This window comes from Lithobates pipiens, unplaced genomic scaffold (genome assembly GCF_037356315.1).
Source record: "Lithobates pipiens isolate NorthernLeopardFrog02 unplaced genomic scaffold, aLitPip1_a1.2 Scaffold_18, whole genome shotgun sequence".
In the NCBI taxonomy this organism is placed as follows: Eukaryota; Metazoa; Chordata; class Amphibia; order Anura; family Ranidae; genus Lithobates; species Lithobates pipiens.
The window spans coordinates 162,668,858-162,683,998 of record NW_027507758.1 but is presented as its reverse complement, the minus strand read 5'-3'; positions in this window follow the sequence as shown (position 1 = coordinate 162,683,998).

Sequence of the window (15,141 nt, the reverse complement as noted above, 5' to 3'; positions counted from 1 at the left end):
TTGTAATAGGTTATTTCTCTCACATGGCATGTGTATACCACAAATGACACCCCCAAAAAAATTCTGCTACTCCTCCTGAGTATTACAATACCACATGTGTGGGACTTTTTCACAGCCTGGCCACATAGAGAGACCCAACATGCAGGGAGTGCCATCACGTGTTCTAGGAGCATAAATTACACATCTAACTTGTTGACTACTTATTACACTTTTGAAGGCCCTGGAGCACCAGGACAATGACACGTGACACTGATGACAGATGGCACTGATACGTGGCAATGATGACACTTATACGTGGCACTGGTGACACGTGGCACTGATAACAGATGACACTAATATGTGGCACTGATGACAGATGGCACTAATATGTGGCACTGATGACAGATGGCACTTATACGTGGCACTGATGACACGTGGCACTAATACATGGCACTGAAGACACGTGGCACTAATACGTGGCACTGGTGACAGGTGGCACTAATACGTGCCACCGATGACAGATGGCACTAATACGTGGCACCGATGACGCGGGACACTGATGACAGATGGCCCCGATAAGTGGCATTGATGACACGTGACACTGACAACAGATGGCAGGTGACACTGACAGGTGGCACTGATGACAAATGGCACTGATACGTGGCACTGATGACAGATGGCACTAATATGTGGCACTGATGACAGATGGCACTAATATGTGGCACTGATGACAGATGGAACTATGTGGCACTGATGACACGTGGCACTGATGACAGATGGCACTTATACGTGGCACTGATGACAGATGACACTTGGGACAAATGGCACTGACAACAGGTGGCACTGGGGACAGATAGCACTAACAGGTGGCACTGGGGGCAGGTAGCACTGGGGTGGATGGCACTGGGGCAGGATGGCGCTGGGGTGGATGGCACTGGGGTGGATGGCACTGGGGGAGGATGGAACTTTTTTAACTTTTTTTTTTTTTTTACACTCACGGCCGCTGCAGCCGTTCATCTCTCCCTCCTCACACGCTGTCTGTGTGAGGAGGGAGAGCGGCGCTGAGAGATAATCTCATATGTTTACATATGAGATCATCTCCCATTGGACACGCTGATCGCGCTGTAAACGGCCGCTGTGATTGGCCGTTTACAGCGATCTGTATTTGCCTGTCTCCGGGGGACACGGCAAACACAGAACTTACCTGATGCGCGCCTGCGGCGGCGCGCATTGTGGAGGTAAATAACAGGATGTCCAGGGACGGCCTCCCGGTCGAAAGCGCCTGCTCTACGGCCGTCATTCGGCTATAGGGCGGGTGCGAGGAGGTTAAGAGAGATAGTTGGGACTCGGAAATTGGGAGGCTCTGAAGTGACATTTGGGTGGGAAAGAGCCTCCCTCCCTGACCACAGGGATTCGGCCCACAGGGGGTTAACGGCCTCCAGGAAGACAGACAGCCTATAAGGCAGGAAGTAGTAGAGAGGTGGTGGTGAGGAGGAGAAGGAGATGAACACCTGTCTGGGGAGCTGTCTGGCTGTGTTGTTGTATTGCTGTTTTGGAGGCTGCAAAAAGATCTCTGCAAGGACTCTAAAGAAACTTTTTGGTGAAGACCTGTCTACAGAACTGTAGGTGCTTTTCTTTTCGTATTATTTGTGCTGAAGGTAAGCGGACTTTAATTTACGTTTTTTATATGCTGAAGAAAAGCTTTATTTTTGATTTAATTATAAATAAATACATTTTTGGTTTCACCTTATACTGGTTTATGCACTTAATCCCGCAGAGCTAGTATCCCCAAACTTCACTATATATATATATGTATGTATGTATGTATGTATATTTAAAAAAGATTCAACACAAAAAATGAATAGTGGAGGTCCACTGAAAATACAGGTTCATAACCCTATTAGCTGTAAAGTCACAGCTCCAATGAAAAGAAACTCTTTAAATAATACCTTCCCCAAATTCATCCAGGGCATAATTTGATTCATAAACAGAAATAGTGACAAACACTCTATCAAAATTTATACTACTCCAAGAAAACCACCAGATGTCCTCAGAGTACCCTGAACCAATATAACAAATACTGAATTTGTTATATCAACGTGGTACAAAACGAAGTGTTTCTCATTAAGGCTGGATTAAGACCTGTGCGTTTTAGGTGATGTGAGTTACCGTAACATGCGTCAATGCGTGTTATGCCCAATGGTATGCTGCAGTTCTATTCATTCTGAATGGCACACTAATGTGCCCTGTCAACACACCTGCACTACAGTGTAGCACAATGCACAGTAATGCCGTGTACACAGGAGCAGAATGTCCAACAGAAAAGTCTGACGGAATCTTTTCATCGTATATTACGATCGTGTGTATGCTTCATCAGACTTTTTTTACGAAAATTCTGACGGACCTAAAAATAGAACATGTTTTAAAATTTTCAGACGGAACCAATTGCTATCAGAATCTGAAGATTTGAAAGAGGCTGGGAGCAATAGAATGTACGCTTTAGGCTAATGCCGCGTACACACAATCAAATTGTCTGGCGTACTTAGTCCACCGGACCGCATTTCACCGGACAATCCGATCGTGTGTGGGCTTCAGCGGACTTTTTCAGCGTAAAGTCCGGCGGACTTAGAAAGTAGTTTTGCAGCCCAATCTTTCCGCCGACTAAGAATGACGCATGCTCAGAAGCAAGTACAAAAAGGAAGCTATTGGCTACTGGCTATTGAACTACCTTTTTCTACTCCCGTCGTACGTGCTGTACGTCATCGCGCTAGCAATCACCAGATTTTCCATGTGTCCGTGTGTGGCCAAGTCCGTTCGGTAGAAAGTCCGCCGGACTATCCGCCGGGTTGTTTGCCGGACTAAGTACACCAGACAATTCGATTGTGTGTACGCGGCATAAGAAATACATACTTGAATAGAATTTATTCTTTTAAACCAGAGTTTAGTGACACTTTAACTCTTTACCACTTTGAGGCCTTGGCTTGAAGGGATTGTACCGAGGCAATGCATGCAGCTGCACGCATCAACCCAGTACAGTTTTTAAAGCCGGCGGTTAGCTTTCTTTTGACAACAACTGATGCAGCTAAAAAAACACTCGGCTGGTATCCCAAGCAGCGGGAGGGGTCCCCCACCTTGCCTTCCGCGGCTCGCCTGTGCTCTCCCAGAAATGTGTTTTTCAGGGGACAGTGTAAAAAAACAAAAAAATGTATAAAATAAATAAGAAAAACAATTAAAAATTAAAGCGTCCCATCCCTCTGTGCTCGCATGCAGAAGTGAACGCATACATAAGTCGCGACTGCAAATGTAAACCGTGTTCAAACAACACACGTGAGATATTGCCGCGATCATTAGAGTGGGAGAAATAATTTTAGCACCAGACCACCTCTGTAACTCTAAACTGGCAACCTGTAGAAATGTTTAAAATGTCACCTATGGAGATTTTTAATTACTGTAGTTTGTCGCCAATCCACAAGTGTGCGCAATTTATAACATGACAATTTAAGTATCTCTTTACTCACCATAACATCATCTTTCCCATTATACAAAAACATTGGACTTTACTGGTTTTTTTCTTTTAAGTCATGAAAGTGTATTTTGGCCCAAAAAAATATTGCAACGACCGCCATTTTATTCTCTAGTATTTCTGCTAGAAAAAAAAAAAAATATATATATATATATGTATATATATATATATATATATATATATATATATATATGTATGTGTTTGGGGGGTCTCAGCCCTTGTACACACGGTTGGAGAATCCGTCGGAATGTGTCCTATCAGACCGTGTTGTTGGATAATCCGACTGTGTGTGGTATGCATCGGACTGATTCCGTCGGAATATCCGTCGGACCCAATTTTCCAACTTGTTGGAAATATTTTCCGACAAACTGGTCCGATCGGACCTAATCCGATCATGTGTAGAGAATTTTGATCGGACCAAGTGCCACGCATGCTCAGATCACATTCCTACATCAAAGCTATTGGCTACTAGCCTGAATGTAGTCCCATCGTAACGAAATTACGTCATCACGTTCTGAAAGATCAGATTTTTCGACAACTTTGTCCGACAGTGTGTATGCAACAGTTTCGGACAAGATCCAACGGACAAAATCCGACGGATTTGGTTGTCGAAATCTCTGAACGTGTGTACAGGGGCTCAGTGATTTTCTAGCAAAAATTACAAATTTTAACTTGTAAGCAGCAAATGTCAGAAAAAGGCTTAGGCATGAAGGGGTTAAAGTGTGTTTGCACTTTTGAAGTCAAATGTGAGAGAAACCTACTTTATGTGTGTTGTGTGTTCCCATTCACATAGCAAAAAAATTTTTTAAAGATATTTATTACCTTTTTTGATTTCTCTTAGGAGAAGGTGCCATGGCTGACGGCAAGCATTTCCCCAGAATCTGTCATCTGTCACAACAGATAGTCTTGGGACTGGTTGAATTCAGTTCAGTTGATGACATGATATCTGACAGCACAGTACACACAGCTTTAATTATGGCAAACACAGCTCCATAGCCTTCATAAACAAAGAGTAATAAGTAGGATTTTACAGTGCTGGAATATACAGCCTATAAAAAGATAATCTGCAATTAAAATATTTTTAAAATTATACTATGTGAATTGGGGCATGTAACAAATGTAAAATAGTTGTTATCCAAATTTGGAATACACTTTAATGCAATCCAGAGGACATGGCAATCCGGGGGGACGTGGCCAGCGCACGACCTGAATGGCAGTGTGAGTGAGGAGCTCCGGAACTCACACTGTCTAATTCCCACAGCCGAATTTACGATTTTGCCTCTGCAATTTTTTTCTTTGTTCTTCCACTCTTTATTTTTGGCTCTAGCCATGTTATTTTTCAGAAGTCTCTTCCATCTTTAAACCCATCCATCTGGCTGGCACCAACCAACGTTTTTCTTCTGGAATACAACTGACATCCTACCGTGGACAATCACTACCACCTTCATATCCTGGATCCACCAAATAAACGAGTGACTACAGAACCAGCTAATTTACACTATTCAACACATGGGTCTCATGATTCTGACTATTATTGCCAAGGGTCTAAATTACCTGGCCAAAAGAGCCTCACTATGGAGAACAGCCAAAACATATGCTTGCCAAATTCTATGTGTACAAGAGACACACTTCCAACAGGATCCTTCACCCACATGTTCCCACATAGACTTTTCCATTATCTATACAGCATCAGGCCCTAAGAAAAACCTGGGAGTTCTTATAACTATACACCGATCAATGAACTTTCAACTTCATAATAGCATCGCAATGTTGACCCTAATGGATACTACCTTATTTTGATATGTACCATTGATCACACTCCTATTACCGTAACAACAGTTTATGCCCCAAACTTTGTTTCCTCAACAAAATATTGAAGAAGATTTTACGTGTACAGAAATGATCCCTCATCTTATGTGACAAATTTCAATACGGTTCCTGATCACCTTGTGGAAACCTCAAATCCCAACTCCAGGTACACACCTGCTATGGAGAAATGAATTAATAACAATGATCTTTACAATATCTGGCAATGTCATCACCGAACTGAGTGAGAGTACACTTATCATTCACCAGTTCATATTAGGTATACTCGCATAGACTATTTTTTAATTGATAATTGGTTATTACAAAAAGTTTGCGACTCTGACATTGCACCCATAACCTGAGCTGATCATACCCCTACAAGCATTACCATTTCTAATTGTGCATCTTCCCCAGCACGCAATATATGGAGAGCATAACACTCTGATTTTGAAAACATCTCCTTACGCAGTCTATCAGCAAAAGATTTCAGAATTTTTCCTAAACAATATGGGTTCAGTGTCAGACTCTGCCATCCTATGGAATGCACATTAAGCATTCAGCATGGGTATTCTTATCCAAATGGGAACTCAGGCAAAAAGGAAAAGGATGCAGTGCATTGATCAACTCACTAAAGATATTAAACTTGTGAAATCTAACATTCTGTCTCTATAGACAGGAGCTTAGCGCCTTATTACTAGACTCCTTTGAAAAACAACACCGTAGACTCAAGGCACAGCAGTACGCCACTAACAACAAGGTGAGAAAAGCTATGGCACTACGTATTCGTGGCCATCGCACTAAATCCATAAGTACATGATACATCCCCTTACTAAAGAAAAGTTGCGTGACCCCCAAGCGATACCCAACGCCTTTAGTTGCTACTATAGTTAATTATACAGTATTAAAGAAGACCCCTTAAATACTCAGCCAACACCTGAACCTATCGACAAGTTTTTAGACCATATTCATTTTCCCTCCCTTACGGCAAACCAACTATTGGTCCTTAATACTCCATTTACCCCACCTGAAGTTTTGAAAGCGATTGACTCCCTGCCCAATTGTAAACCCCTGGCCCAGATGGGTTAAAAGAAGAATACTACAAATTGTTTAAAGATATACTGTCTCCACACCTCTGCCAGGTCTAAAAGCATTGATTATAACAGTACCTAAACCTGGGAAGGAACCTAACATGCCCCAAAACTTTCACCCAATCTCACTTCCCAATATTGACATTAAGCTATACGGCAAAATAATAGTGACATGACTTATGAACTAAAGGCTTTCTCTTATCCACAAAGACCAACCAGGCTTTATGAAAAGCAGACAATCAGAGGATATAACTGGATGTCTTATCAATATTATGCACTTTGCGGCAGAGGCGTAACTAGACATTCTCAGGGCCCCATAGCAAAATGTTGTATGGGCTCCCCCCCTGCAAACAGCCCCCCACCCCACAAAAAAAATGAACTGTGCAAAACAGATGACAGTCTGTCTCCCACTCCCTTCCTACCTCCTGTCCAGACTTCAGAGCCTCCTCATGTGCCAAAAACAATGTCCCTTCACAGGCACGCTCGAGTGTTCTGCCCTGCCCACTCTGCTCTCTGCTCCTGCCTCCTGCTGTATGCAGCTGCGTGTGTCGGGACATGGCCGAACTCATGTGGCTTGGGAGACTTAACAGTAAACTTACATTCCTCATCCTGACTGGGACACTTTTTTTGTTGGTGGGGAGAGTCTTAATAGATTAAACAAATTAAAATTAAAATTAGAGGTTGAACATTTGTTTGCAGGTGTGGCCTAGTGGGGAAAGAAAAATGCGGTGTGCAAAGTATGGGGGTGGTTTAATCATAATATTGGGCATGGCTTATAGGGGCGTGACTCAAAGGGGTGTGGTTAGAGTCTGAGATGAATGAGGGATGGAGGGAGAAGCAAAGAGAGAGAGAGGAAGGAAAAAGAAGGAATGGAGGAACAGCAGGCCCAGATCCTACACCACAATAGAAATATGTGTATTCCAGAAAGTTTAACAATCAGCAGATAAAGATATTCCAAACACCTGGGGTTAGCGCTTCAGTCATCCCAGCACCATGGTTGTTATGGTGTCAGGGTGATTGAAGCGCATTATAATGTATGAGAATGCCTCTCCTTGGATGCAGAGAAGGCGTTCAATAGAGTGCATTGGGGTTATTTTAGAGCTGTTCTCCACAAGTTTGGGTTTGCAGCAGAATCTTGACAGCTATTTATGCTCTGTACTCTCTGCCCTCTGCCCAAATTTATGTTGATGAAACACTTTCCCAACCCTTCCACATAACAAATGAGGCAAAACAGGGTTGCCCTTTAGCCTCTCTAATCTCTAAACTGGTTACTGAGCCCCTAGCAGAGCAGATTAGCTCAGACCCATTTATTTCAGGTATTAAAGTGGGGAATACTGATCAAAGAATAAGCTTATTTGTGGACGTTGTTATCCTTATGATTACTGACCTGATCACCTCCCTGCCAAGAATACAAAAATTCTTGAAAATTTTTGGAGAACTCTTCTACTATAAGGTTAATGAAGCCAAATCCCACATTCTTGACTTGAGGATAGATGGGATGACTAGAAACCTGCCGCCATTTTGTGGTGGACCAAATTGTATTGATTTTAATGGGAGAATTCTCAAACGCTAGAGAACAAACATTCTTCTAGTGTTGAGTCTCCAGCCGGGCACCACCATTTTCCTAAGAAAAACACCTCCTTACAGTATAGGACAACATTTATATATATATATATATATAATATACACACTGTTTGTTTATTTGTTATGTTTTTTTACTTTATTTCAAAACAGATATAAATATATATAATATAAGTATATATATGTATATATATATATTGTAAAGTTTGGGGATACTAGCTCTGCGGGACCAAGTGCATAAACTGGTAAAAGGTGAAATCAAAATACTTTTATTTATAATTAAATCAAAAAAAAAAAAAAAAAAAAACGCAGAAGGGCAGAAGCTTATTGGTTTCAGTCGGCTGGCACGGCGGATGTGTGACGAGAGGGCGTAGCGTCCGCCTGGGGGGAGGGGCCGCTAGCGCTAAGCACACCGCTCCGACAAACAGGAAGCAGGACATGGCGTGGAGCAGGGAGGTGAGAGATCCCAGCCCAGCCATGCGAGAACCCACGGGGTGGTAGTTCGGAGCGGTGTTGCAGTATTCCATGGTCCCCGGAACAGAGCTCTTTCTGGCCCTTACAGCTCTTCGATCGACCCCCCCCCCCGTTCCCCCGTACAGCTGATCTCTCCGCTGAAGCATCAGAACCTCGGAGACATACGGAGGTGTTTCTATGCCCAGAATCAGTAGGAACCAGCAGGAGACACAGCAATGAAAAGGACGGTAACTGTATTCATACCATAATGACTTGGCTGTGCAATATATATGTATAAAGGGGAAAGAATCAACGTGAATATGGAGATAGTATATGCTGGTGGAAGCAGTCTGGCATATATATATGGTTGAAGTTTCTGATGCTAGGTGTGTACTCATGTGGCTGGGTGTCCCCGCTGAGTAGATTTGAACTTGAAGTGTCCTAGAGGGAAGTTTTTGTATGCCCGATAAACCATAAACAGGACTGTAGTCTTATCACATAGGCCGATGTCGAACGCTGTTTGGTATATTTGAATCGGGAACTCAGATAGCACCTTCCTAAAACAGTGGTAGATCCGGTGGGTAGCTACATTATTATCCACGTAAAATAAACTGAACAATATATTACAAGCTATCTCAACTGCTTACGACAACTGTATATGTGAAACAATATGCTGGAAAAGTCGCATAGCACTAAAAATCATGGGGATAAACACATATTGATAAGCCTCTGAGGGCTCATTTTTATTCGGTTGATATTGTACCTGCTAAGAGAAGTGTCTCCACCTGTAAGCAACATTGATTTATACAGATTAGAACACGGATATAATGGAGTGAGATAGAAAATGCATGTCTCCCTGCTTTCTTTCTTTCCCTGGCATGCATGGAATTGATCAGACAAGTCAATCTGATTTAAAGAAGCCTAGAAGAAGAAGACATGATAAGGATGAATAAATTATAACGGGATGGTATTCGTTACCATACATCCTTAGGCCTAAACGCATGGCTGGATATATCTGGAGTAGGACATTTAAAGGGACAGCCATAGGATACTGATAGATCGGTGGGATAGATTGTATTGTATCCGCAGCGGACAAACTGAACAATACAAGACAGACTATCTCAATATTTATGACACTGTGCATAATCAACAGTACGGGGAAAAGTCGCATGAGCTGATTTCGTGAGTGGTCCTCAGATCAATGCATATTGTCCCCCGGACTTTGTGTACATTATCTTTTTATTCCTTTTTTTGCTCGTTTTCTCGTTTTTTTTTTTTTTTTTGTTTTTTCTTTGGCTTTTTATTTTTTTTTCCTTCCTCTCCGTTGTGTGGTGAATGTTTGAATTGGCCTGGAGGCCAATTTCTACAGTCGATCCATTAGTTTTCCTCGTTCTAGGCCTGGTACATTAAGATGGTATGGTGTTAACGACACACGATAACATATTAGCGCGAGACTGCGCTCCCCAGAGGTACACAGGTCTCCGCCTAGGGGAGGGGTGGCATACCCAGAGGCTGCCCACTGTTTGAGCAAAACATCCCCCCAGGATATGTATTTTCATCAATAAGAGGGGGCAACAACTTGGGGAAGTTGGCAGTGTAAAATAACGGGGTGCAGTATCAACCTACTGAGAGAGAAAGCCAGCTGCGAGGGATCCCCGAGCAGCTAGCAAGTGGAACATAGGTATATAGTGGGAGGAAGGCGGATAACCCCTAAGCAAAATTGGGAAGCAAAGAGAGAAGCAGGATTAATTAGCCACACAAGGCGAATCGCAGTAGGAAACGACCTTAATGAGGATACAGGATCAAAGGGAAAGAGTTATTGGGGTGCTCGGTTCCATATAAGTTTGAAATAGATCGAAAATGAGTAAATCAGCGAATAAAATGGCGAAAAGTGGAGCTTCACGAAATTTAAAAGATAAGAGTCACGATACGACCATTCAACAATATATGACACAAGGAGCAAGTCCCAAAGAATCGGGATCGGATAAAAGGCAATCTGCCATTTTAGACCACAAGAAGGGATCTGGCAAACACAAGGGTGGAGGCGTACAGCTAGACAGCGAGGACACAACAACACATAGTGAGTGGGAGAGTAGCAAAATGGAAGAATTAAGGACAGAAGATCTTCCCCCCTCGAAAGGAGAAATGGCAGAGATGCTTCTAAAATTAGAGAATGCAATTAAAACAGATATTAGGGGACTTCGAGAAGATTTAGGTGGACTATTGGAGAGAGTAGAAGCTACAGAAAATCGTATTGACCTCCAAGCCTTAGAGTTAAACAAAGTCTCAGATCAACTAAAAATATTACAACAAACACAAAGGAATATGCTCTATAAACTGGAAGACCAGGAGAACAGAAGCAGAAGGCAAAACTTGAAGTTTAGCTTGATACCGGAAACAAAAGGTGAAGATCTAAGATCAACACTAAATAGCATTTTATCCCCCTGCTGGGGAAATGAGACCGGAGCCCCCCTAAGGATCGATAAAATCCACAGAATCGGTAAAGCAAGACCGGGAGATATGGACAGACCGAGAGATATAATAGTGCGGTTCACATTTTTTGAGGATAGGGAGGCAATATGGAAAAAGTTAAGGGGAAAAACACCACTTGTATATGAAGGTAGAGAAATACAGATATTTCCGGACATTGCACCCGAGACGCTTCTAAGGAAAAAACTTCTGAAACCTCTGTTAGTTGAACTGCATGCCCAGAATATTAAATACAGATGGGGTTTTCCTGCTTGCTTAATAGGAAATAAGGATGGTAAATCGGCAAAGTTAAGTTTCCCGGAAGATCTGGAAGATTTCTGCGAGAAAATGGGAGTACGTCCGCCAGCACTTCCGGGCTGGCAAGACAAAATAATTAGAGTAAAAAATAGTGTAGCGCTTCAATGATAATAGATATAATCAACATAAATTATAAGGATGATCGTATAACAGAAATCATATGAGTAATAAAGATGCCTAGAGAAAAAAAGTCCAAAGTTAGGCCCACATTCCACAATGTAACTGGCACGGGGGTGACCGAACCGTCACAGAAGAGGGAGGGATCACACTAGGCGAATGTATTCATGCAGATCTGCTTGACTGTAAACATCAGGGAAAGTAGATAAATACTTCTTACCAACTCTGTTGGACTCACACAGTCATATGACAGTTGAGTCGGAAAAGGCTTGAGGTCACAATCTGGGACCAAGGAGTATAAGGAGGAAGGTCTGTTGAGCTGATAAAGGAACTCCAAACGGCTGTATACCCGGTGATATATTTCTCAGATGGAACATCAAGGTTGTTTGTAGTCCAGCTCAGACGCGGCCCGTTGCACTGATACTCCAATCTCCCCCGAATGGGGAGGAAGATAATTGGGGTTTTAGACCAAAGAAACGGAAAAAGAGAAAAAAGGGCTCCACATGGTGCGGGTCAAACGGTATAAAAAATGGTAATTTATTGAAGTCAAAAGGTTAATAATGACTTTGTGATCACAAAAATAGAGTAAAATGAAATTAAAAGCAATGTGGGGTGCCAACAGCTAGCCCAACGCGTTTCGACACATATGTCTTCGACAGGGGCATGACAGCTCAACAGACCTTCCTCCTTATACTCCTTGGTCCCAGATTGTGACCTCAAGCCTTTTCCGACTCAACTGTCATATGACTGTGTGAGTCCAACAGAGTTGGTAAGAAGTATTTATCTACTTTCCCTGATGTTTACAGTCAAGCAGATCTGCATGAATACATTCGCCTAGTGTGATCCCTCCCTCTTCTGTGACGGTTCGGTCACCCCCGTGCCAGTTACATTGTGGAATGTGGGCCTAACTTTGGACTTTTTTTCTCTAGGCATCTTTATTACTCATATGATTTCTGTTATACGATCATCCTTATAATTTATGTTGATTATATCTATTATCATTGAAGCGGGATAGAAGTTATGACCCTCTCGGACCACGCTCCGGTAAAACTATGCCTGAATATTTCAAGGATAGGGAGGAAAACCTCTACATGGCGGTTGAACGAAGAGTTGCTGCTTGGGGAGGAGGATAGAATAAAAATAGCGAGCGAGATCGAACAATATTTTTTACACAGCGATACAGAGGGAATTAAAAGCTGTACACTGTGGGATGCACATAAGGCCTACATAAGGGGAATACTGATATACATGGGATCTAAAAAGAAAAAAATCAGAGCTGAAAAAATGAATAACTTAATGAGAGAGATACACCAATTGGAACAAGACCATAAAAAAAGTAGATCACAAAAAGATCTGGTATTTAAAAAGTTATTAACGGCAAGGATGGAGCTGAAGGATCTTTTAGACCAAGAAGCTAGGATGGTGTTTAAAGGGTTGGCCAAGGAACAGTATTTATGGGGGGACAAATCAAGTAAGTTCCTAGCGAGAATGTTAAAAAAGAGAAAAGGGAGAAATTTCATTGGGGCAATTAAGAATAAAAATGGAAAAATGTTTTATACCACCAAAGATATAGCAGAAATCTTCAGATCATACTTTGAGGGGATATTCTCAGATAGTAATATAGGTGCAAAAAATGGAGAGAAAGAGAAGAAGATTAGGGAATTTCTGGGGAAAACTATATTAACTAAAATCAACCCTATTGAAAGGGAGATGCTCGAAAGGCCAGTCTCGGAAGAAGAAATAGTTAAAGCACTATTAAAATCAGCTGCAGGAAAATCCCCGGGACCAGATGGTTTTACAACATTTTATTACAAAACATTTAGAGAGGCCCTTGCCCCCCAAATGTGCCGGTATATGAATGGTCTGGGAGAAGAGTATGAAATGAGCAGGGAAGATCTAACGGCAACAATTACACTAATTCAGAAAGAAGGCAAAGATCCCCTACAGTGTACTAGCTATAGGCCGATCTCGTTGTTAAACGCAGATACAAAACTTTATGCTAAAGTACTTGCTGAGCGAATGAAGGACTTAATGACAACACTGGTTCACCCAGATCAGACAGGATTTATAGGTGGTCGGGAGGGAAAGGATAACGGAATAAAGACACTCCTCCTTCTCCAGAAGATGAGACGGGGTGGAAGCCCCAGTCTGCTTCTGTCGCTGGACGCACAGAAAGCCTTCGACAGAGTAGACTGGGGGTTTATGTTTAAGACAATGGAGAAGATGGGAGTAGGACCAAAGATGATACAGAGGGTGAAGGTATTGTACGACCATCCAAAGACACGTATAAAAGTTAACGGGTGTGAATCGGAGCCTTTTGAGATGGAGAGGGGTACAAGGCAGGGCTGCCCGCTTTCACCCCTCCTATTTGTGCTCTCATTAGAACCACTTTTAGCAGCAATAAGGGGAGACCCTGGAATAGAGGGGGTGAAAGTGGGAAAAGTTCAATACAAATATTCCGCTTTTGCGGACGATATATTATTGTACTTACACAATCCTAAGACATCTATGCCAGCATTATTAAATTTACTAGACCAATATGGGGAGGTGTCAAATTTTAAAATAAATAGGTTAAAAACGGAGATAATGAACATCAATATCAACAAGCGAGAGGCACAAAGTTTGCAACAGAAGTGGAAATTCCCGTGGAAGAGTGAACTTAAATACTTAGGGATAAAACTAGCAAAAACAGAGAGAAAAATGTACCGCTGTAACTACATCCCGTTATTAGATGAGATACAGGCAGAATGTAAAAGGTGTAGTTATAGACCACTATCGTGGATGGGGAGAATAAACTCATTAAAGATGATAATATTCCCTAAGATCTTATATAGGTTTCAGATGCTCCCAATACCCTTGCCCAATGTTTACTTGTCAAAATTAAAAACCATCCTAATGAAATTTGTGTGGAAAAACAAAAAAGCCAGGGTGGCCTGGACGACGCTTCGACGACCAAAGAATAGGGGTGGAGTGGCAATGCCAGACGTACAGATTTACTATGAAGCAGTTGTAGTGTCTAGAGTGAGTGAATGGAATATAAGGGATAACACGGAGAAAAGGTGGGTGAGACTGGAACACGAATTATGTAGAGCACAATTGGAGAAGCAAATTTGGAATCCCCCTCAGGAGAGAAGTATATTTTTGGAAGGGAATAACATTACACGAAACACGTTGAGGATCTGGGATAAGATATATAGGAAATTTAATGGGAAATACAATTCACCACTGATAGCATTAAAGCACAATAATTTCTTTTTACCAGGGTGTCAGGAGATAGGAGGAAATTGGGTTAAGGAAGAGGTAAAATTAAAGGATGTAATGAAAGGGGAGGGGATAGCACCATATCACGAGTTGGCACAAAAAAAAGAGATGATGATAATTGATGAGTGGAGGTACGCACAGCTTTCGAGCTTTATTAAAAAGCTCCCCTCACAGATTAGAACAGCGGAAGATTTAACTCCTTTGGAACAACTATGTACTTTAAAGATGTCAAAGAAAATAGTTTTGAGATGGTATAGAACGCTGTTGGAGGGAGTAGAGCTGGGGGTACCTGCGTACATCAAAAAATGGGAGAGGGAATTAGGAACACTACCAGATAACACAATATTAAGGAAAATATATAAACTAGCGCATAGCTCAGCGGTAGATGCTAGAACGGCGGAAATGTGTTTCAATTGTATGACGAGATGGTACTACACCCCAGAGAGGAAAAGCAAATTTCAGCGGGATGGTGCCAGGGAATGTTGGCGGGGTTGTAGAGAGCTGGGCACGATGACACATTTGTGGTGGAGTTGCCCAAAAATTAAA